We start from the raw sequence: 8,350 nt of genomic DNA, 5'->3' as shown, positions 1-8,350 counted from the left end.
GTCTTGTTGCTGCTGGGATTACACTTGACAAATTCTCATGCCAAACCTAACCTCAGCTTTGTGAATTCAACAATTTTCTGTTAATCAAATCAAATATAATATAGGTAAAAAAATCAAATACAGGTAGGAACCCTTTTTTCTTCAGACTTGCTTCTAAAATGGGCATTTGTATGGTGAAATTAAACATAATGAATACAAATAAATCTGTGAAAGTCACATCTACCCACCATAGAATATATTTTATAATACATTCCAATCAAATAGGAGAGATATTTTTAATGTATGCTAACATGTGGAATAGATGTAAACTCAAATCTGTGAATTTCATGTTCAGCCACTGTATTAAACTATTAACGGGGCTAATGAAAGATATATTTTTTTTTCAAAAATATTGATTATATCCTGGAGGTACTTGTTCATCCGTTGAAAATTCAAATTGCTCTTCTTATCACACTTTACATGGGTAATTTATTGTCCAAATTAACACTATATTTTAAGAAATCGGTTTAACATTTCCCAAGAATCACTTACACCGAAAAATGCATCACCCGGTAAACCGTAAAACCAACCAGGCCTAAGGGGTTGTGTCCCAAAAAAAAAGGACGGACAATGATCCTAAAGAGATTAGTTTGCCCTAATAAGGACAGATAGAGAGCCTCCTTGTACTGTTGAAGGAGCCCTGGATAATATCTTCTGGAACTTATGTACTAATCAATGACAATCACCCTAACGTTTTAACTTTTAACGAGGTGAACGCTTTGATTTTTATTGTAGTTTTGTTGAGTCTAGATTCACCATTGTTGAAAAGCAGAATCGGTGGGCCAGTCGGTGGCTCACCGAATTAGGAAGCGGTGGCCGGCCCACCGAACTGAGCCCACCACATATTAATCGATGGCACTCCTGTTAAGTCCACCGTTTGGGTTTTCTTTGGGAAGACAATTTTTTATAATACCTATTATATTTCACGGCTCAGATATAAATAGTAGGGATGCTCCTCGTCTCTTATTTTCATCCCATTTTTCATTTCATTTTATTGTATGGTATATACAATGTTTTGAGAGGAGAAATGTGTTGGGTGTATTGGGTGTTGGGTATGGGTGTTATGTTATTCTGGTGAGGTTATTTTTGTATTTTTTTCTGTTTATAGTGAGAAGGAAATTTTCGAATTGCTGCCCGTGGATATAGGTAATTTGGCTAAACTATGTAAATTTGGTGTTCTTTCTTTTTTCTTTCTTTATTGCTATCTGCTTTTGTTTCTTTTTGTGCATATACAGATTACGCTATCCGTTGTACAATTCCAACAATTTGTATCAGAGCTTCATGGTTCTGTTTCAGGATTCTGCCAAAATTTGTATTTGTTGTTCTGGTATTGCATGTGTTGAATACGACAAGTTCAAGCTCTACCCGGTTCGACATACCGAGATCCAACTATGCAATCAGGAAACTGAAAGATGCATGCTGTGTTGGTGAAAGAAGATTGTGCAATTGCCTTAGAAAAAAAAAAAGAAGAAGTCTGTTGATATGAAAGAAAGAAGAGAGAACACCAGATTTACGTGGTTCGGCTAAATTGCCTACATCTGTTGGCAGCAGTTTAAAACTTTCCTTCTCACTATAAACAGGAGAAAATATAAAAATGATCTCACAAGAATCACACCCGTACCCAACACCCAACATTTCTCTCCTCTCAACACATTATATATACTATACAATGAAATGAAATGAAAAATGGGATGAAAATAACAGAGGAGGAGCACCCCTATTTACATCTAAGCTGAGGGGTATAATGGGTATTATGAAAATTTGTCTTCATTGCTAAGAAAACCCAAATGGTGGACTTAACAGGTGTGCCACCGATTAATATTTGGTGGGCTTAGTTCGGTGGGCCACCGCTTGCTAATTCGGTGAGCCAATGACTGGCCCACTGATTCTGCTTTTCAACATTCTCCCACTTGAAGACTATTTTCATAGTGAAAAACCCTCTCAGAAAAGTTGTCGATCATCTCTTGTTAAGTGGCTTCAAGTCCTAGAGAAGTTCTGCACCAGATAAACTTCTCTCTCATCACCGGCTTTGTTAGCATATCAGCAATGTTATCGTTGGTGTGAATCTTTCGTAACGAGATCTGCCCATCTTCAACTACCTCACGAACAAAGTGGTACTGTACATCAATGTGTTTGATCTGAACATGAAAGACAATATTTCATGCTAAGTGTAATGCGTTTTGACTGTCACAATGAATAGTCACCACTTCTTGCTTGATGTGAAATTCTTCAAGCAACCTCTTTAGCCAAATACTTTCTTTACATGCTTGTATAGCTAACATATATTTTGCTTCTGTTGTAGATAAAGCCACTACAGACTACAACTTTGATGTCCAACTCATTGTGCCATTAGCTAAAGAAAACACGTAACCAGAAGTTGATTTTCTATTATCGCGATTTCTTGCATAGTCTGCATCCACATAACCAACTAGCTTCAAGCTTTGGCCACTATAACAAATGGAGATTTTAGAAGTACCCTTCAAATAATGAAGAATTCTTTTCACCACAGTCCAATGATTTCTTCCTAGATTTGCCATGAACTCATTGGTTGCTCCCGCTGCTTGTGCAATGTCCGGTCTGTGGTGATGAATATGGTATGTGGGACATTTTTGTCTTCTCAGCTTCAGTGCTAGGGGATTGTTCTGAAGACAACTTGCAACCAACAGGAAAGTCTAGATAACTCAAAAGTGGTGAGTATTCATTGTGACTGTCAAAGCGCATTACACTTATCACAAAATCCTGTCTTTCATGCTCGGACCAAACACATTGATGTACAGTACCACTTTGTTTGTGAGGTAGTCGAGGATGGGCAGATCTCGTTACAAAAGATTCACACCAACGATAATGTTGCTGATATGCTAACAAAGCTAGTGATGAGAGAGAAGTTTATCTGGTATAGAACTTCTCTGGGACTTGAAGCCACTTAACAAGAGATGATCGGCAACTATTCTCAAGAGGTTTTTTCACTATGAAAATAGTCTTCAAGTGGGAGAATGTTGAAAAGCAAAATTGATTGGCCAGTCGATGGCTCACCGAATTAGCAAGCTGTGGCCCATCGAATTGAACCCACCAAATACTAATCGGTGACACACCTATTAAGTCCACCGTTTGGGTTTTCTTAGCAATGAAGACAATATTTCATAATACCCATTATACCCCTCAGCTCAGATATAAATAGGGTGCTCCTCTGTTATTTTCATCCCATTTTTCATTTTATTTCGTATAATATATATGGTGTGTTGAAAGGAGAGAAGTGTTGGGTGTATTGGGTGTTGGGTACGGGTGTGATTCTTGTGAAGCCATTTTTGTTTTTTCTCCTATTTATAGTGAGAAGGAAAGCTCCGAACTGTTATCGGAACCACATAAATTTGGTGTTCTCTCTTCTTTCTTTCTTTACCGCTATCTACTTTTGTTTCTTTCTATGCACATACAGATTACGCTATCCGTTGTGCAATTCCAATGGCTATTAATATCTAAGCCTTCCAAGTTGCAACAACCAACATGGTTGTATTGTTTCTGTTTTGGGTGATTTGGGATTGGGCATATACTCGGTCAGCCAAATCCCAATTCCGCACAAGATATATAGAAGTCAATCAAATGAATGAACCATCCAATTGAAACCAGTTTTTTCAGATTGTCATTGGCATTGAGTCATTAACCCCCAGACGGTTGAAGCAGTGGCTGAGTGACTCGATGATTGACAGTGTTTCCAGTCGGTTGATACTTTTGATTGGTTCACCAAGGGGTATCGGTAACCGAACCATGGTTATCGGATTTTGGAAAACCGGTAATCGAAATAGAATCGAAGCAGATCGATTAACTGGTTGACCGGTTTGGTTAATCATTGGTCGGTTCGTCCATTTTTTATTATTTACAATATATATTATAAAAAATATATAAATATATAATATTATATTTTAAATAATAAATAATATATTATATATTATAAATATATATATATATATATATTATACATAAAATACATAAAATATATATAAATATATGTATATCGGTTGGTTCGATTAACCACCGGTTTTCTATTTTGGTTAACTGAAACTGAACCAGTATTTTTTAAAATATCAAACCGATCAGTTTGGTTTTGATCGATTTTTTCAATCAATTCAGTTTCTCGATTTTTCTTGCTCACCCCTATTCACCAGGCAAGCCGTTTAATGCAAGGATTAGCTGAATGGAATGGCTGTTCAGCGGTCTCTGAAGGACTGGAACCAATGATAAAGTTTCAACAACAGTTTTTATAGTGGGGCCCATGAATTTATTATTAATATAGAACATTATCCTTAATTCGATTGAGATCTACTTATGACATAGCGCATCTCATACCCACCTCACAACCACATCCCACCCTGTATTGAGAACATGCTGTGAGATCGAAAGATATTCCTGATCTATGGCAAGGACATGCTGTAAGATCGGTGTAAGGCGCGCAGTATAAGGAGCAGATCCGGACTCCCTTAATTTCATAACTAACTGAAAAGCTATCATGTTCAGCTAATCTGAATTCCTTGGCTGAACCACCAAAACTGTCACCATCCAGCTGAAACAGTCAAATTATTCAACCCAGCTGGTCAACAGAGACCAACCCACTTGTCCAGCCGAACAAAATGCACGCATCTACTAATAATTTTTTTTTTTTATCGTTTAGTATACCAAAAAAGTATTATACTTGTCCTAATTATCAAGCTAATAAAATAATATATTATATTAGTTTCCTCCTGAAGAGATAGATAGCCTTCTTCCGAACTTCATATGGGAACTGTGATCCACTACCTTTGTATCATGTGTACAAAGTTGTTGATACGCAATTATTAGCCCATGCTACTGAGACCACAAATAATTGGGATCAAAGCAGCTAGCGGAGACTATGGGCTATGGGCTCCACTCCTTATCTTATTACAGTATTACCCATGTTTAATTGGGCCGCCTCAAAATATCTCAAAACCCCCATCTGCGTTAGGAATGGCAATAGAGCGAATTCAGGGAGGTTTTCCAAATTCCAAATTTTATTTTTTTCTAAACCTTTCAATTAATCCGTATTTACATTAAAACTTATTTTATACATGAAAAATGTAAAATAATAAATAGTAAAATAGATATAATAAATAATAAATAAGTAAAATAACAATTATTTGATTTTTCACATAAAATCCAGAATACAATTAAATTCAATAACTCATATATAAAATTCATATGATTTCTAAAGATATGTGGGCTGGAGAAAGTCGGATTTAGCCTAATATTATCATATCTATACCTACATAATGTCGGATTTAGAATCTCAAAACCCATTTCTGTCTCAAAATCTGTCCCCGCATGGATATTTGGTACATAGGGTGACGCATATCCAAATTCGTGGTTTCGAGTCTGTCCACTTTCTTTTTTTTTTTTCAATTAATTAATAAATTATTGGGAAGTTATTATGTTTCAATCAAGCTCATCGGTTGGTTAAAGACTTAATGACAGCTGGCCTAAAAGTCACAATGTATGGTTAGGATGTAGCAAATCTGAAGGTTGCAAGTCTTGATCATTATCAATTTTCATTTATTACTTGTCGGGGCCCACTTTCCATAAACGATGAAAGATCTCGTCCGGTTAACTGGCATTTACATGGAAAGGATGATAATGGAGTTAGCCGTTAGAGGTAGCCCTCATCATCCGAGTCACGTGGGAAACGTTGACGTAGCACTAAAGTACAAATCTGTGTGGGTCCACCTCCATCACAGTCTTTTCCTCTTGCAATTTCTCTGCTACCTTCTCGTCTCGCCAATTCACCATCAACTCGAATACCAGAAATACATGTTATCGTCGTGATCGCATACAACCAGTTTCATGTAAAGCAGGCTCTCACAACCAATGGATCAGAACAAGTGTCTTTGTACACCCCCGTATTGGGTTGATTGAAATTTCTTCATCAGGACCCAGGGAGGGTTTATTCAATCCTTCGATGGGCCTCACTATGGGTCCAATGTGCCACTCAGACAATCAGACCAGACCAGCCCTATATAAAGAGATTTACTTGTGTGCAACTACAAATACTAGACGGATTAGGATCATATGTATGTATGTATTTAGATCATATGTATTGGTTCGGATTTGAATATACCCGACTCAAATTTAATCTGATCCATTTGCATCCTAATATAAATAGAATCAATTATGATTATACATTGTATTGTATCCTAGTAAATATTCTATATGTTTGGCATTGGTGATATCGATAAGAAAATGGTGCTGCTGATGTATGGGTTGGATACACTGCTTTCTTTTTCTGGAAACGTTGTTGCCGGATAGATCGTTTTCTAGAGTAACAGCATTATTTTCCATTTGGTATCAATGTTTTGTATCTGTTTTCAGCACTGACACCCATTGACAATAATGAGCTCTAATTTGAGAAAACATCAAATTCGGTGATGCTCCAAACCATACCTTTTCGATTTCTAAGGCATGGCTTAGAACACCATTTTTTTTTATAAAAAAATGATTTCAAACAAATAGACGTTTCTTGGAGTACCATTTTTTCAACGTAATGCTAATGTGTCACTATTTTCTGGAGCAACGACATCAATGCCAAACATATGCGTTGCTTGAAAGGTAATGTGTGTATGAATGAAATTTCTAGCATTTTAAAATCCAAAGAGTCCAAGCATAAAAAAGGATGGAAGAACATTTAAAAATGTATTGACAAAATGGCATTTGATATTGTGATGAAAGTGGACCATATGGGCGAATAGAATGTTCACTATCAAGATTTAAAGTTGGGCTTGGTTGGCCCACTGACAGCCAGTATGGTTATTTACTCTGCTTTTATTGCTGTTTTATTCCCGTTGCTGTTGTTGAAACAATTAATCAAACCAACTCAAGTGCTGCTAAAGGTCCCTCTTCCCCTACCCTAAAGAAAGAAGGATAAAAAAAACAGCCCCACTGTAGAGGGATGATATGAGAGAAGCTTTTGGTGAACGAATTGAATCAAGTTAGAGTTCAATTACGGTTCTCTTGGATCTGATAGATATTGAATTGAGTTTGCCTATCATAATTGAATTAGATTGGAATATACTCTTATTTGGTTCAAATCTGGCCCCATTATAGTGCTGGTGGTACCTTTTTGTCTAGCTTCTCCGGTAATATGTGCTTATCATTGTTGAATTACTACTTTGCTCATAACTCTAAACCATTTTTGATAATGATGAGGATGTGTGTGTGAGAGAGAGAAAGGGGTAGGGCTGTGAATGGACTCTGATGGATATCTGATTTGACTTTGAATCTAATTAAGAATCTGATCAGATGGGGATTTAATCCTATCCGTTTAAACAAAAAATTATTATTATATAATATAATTATAAATGTATTTAAGTTTATAATTGATAAATTTAATATTTTATATTTATTATATATAAATTAAAAATATTTAATTTTTTTTTTAACTTTTTAACATTTTTTGGTCATTTTAAATACAATAAGATAGTTGTAAACTAAATCTCAATTAGGATCGAAATCAAACATGTCAGATTTGGATCTGAGGCAGATCTAAAGATTTGATAATTGAAAATGCAGCTGAATCCCATCTAATTACAACCGTAAAGAGGGGGTATTAGTCAGGATAAGATAGGAGCTTTGCTGCATAATATACCTAGTTTTTATGATATATGAATGGTCCAAAAAAGTAGTAGTGCAACTCATATAACCAATTTAAAGAATTTTGGGTTAGGCTCAATTTGGAAGGAGTACAAATACAAATATGTAGATTTGCAAAACTTTATATTTTGTATGTATTTACACTGTTGTACTCTTTTTAAACTGAGCCTTAGTTTGGAAGGAATGTAAATACATACAAAATACATAGTTTTGCACTCTATATATTTATATTTGTGCTCCTTCCAAACTGAGTTGTATTTGGTTGCAATGCAAATAAATTTGCACTGATGCAAAATCATGATAGTACAAATAATTTAAATGTAAATTCTGACCTATTTTTATTTCAAATTTTAGCTTATTTTATTTGATTACAGTATAAATCAAATAAAGGAAAACATGAAACAGAATAAAGTAAAACTCAAAATAAAATTAAACAAGAATCTGTATTTTTTTCTTTTACACTCTTATGCAACCAAACACAACTTTAGGGACAAATGTTTGAACTGGGCCTAGCCCCTCCAAATTTTGACAAATACTCAACCAAGGCCGGTCTAAGTTGCGCCCCAAACCAAAACATTCATTAAAGGGATCCTCTAAACGGGACATAAGTTTAGCCCTACCGTCCATATCAGCTCTTTATTTCCAGGTGGAGACTAAGAAG

At 35.6% G+C, this 8,350-nt stretch overlaps 1 long non-coding RNA gene across 3 annotated transcripts; it reads left to right on the top strand.

Annotated features, from left to right (window-relative positions):
* Positions 1-935: 935 nt before the first annotated feature.
* On the top strand, positions 936-3,606 carry LOC148791068 (uncharacterized). Of its 3 annotated transcripts, XR_016077268.1 has the most exons (4): positions 999-1,185; positions 1,336-2,153; positions 2,342-2,729; positions 2,839-3,603. It is a non-coding gene; the product is annotated as an uncharacterized LOC148791068 (long non-coding RNA). The 3 variants fall into 3 exon arrangements; XR_016077267.1 differs by having other exon boundaries at positions 1,000-1,185; positions 2,342-3,606; XR_016077266.1 differs by lacking the exons at positions 2,342-2,729; positions 2,839-3,603 and having other exon boundaries at positions 936-1,185; positions 1,336-2,114.
* The last annotated feature ends 4,744 nt before the right edge of the window (positions 3,607-8,350 follow it).

The sequence above is a fragment of the Nelumbo nucifera genome, chromosome 6 (genome assembly GCF_055504915.1).
Source record: "Nelumbo nucifera cultivar China Antique chromosome 6, China Antique-T2T, whole genome shotgun sequence".
Classification (NCBI taxonomy): Eukaryota; Viridiplantae; Streptophyta; class Magnoliopsida; order Proteales; family Nelumbonaceae; genus Nelumbo; species Nelumbo nucifera.
This window is presented reverse-complemented; position numbering and strand designations above follow the sequence as displayed.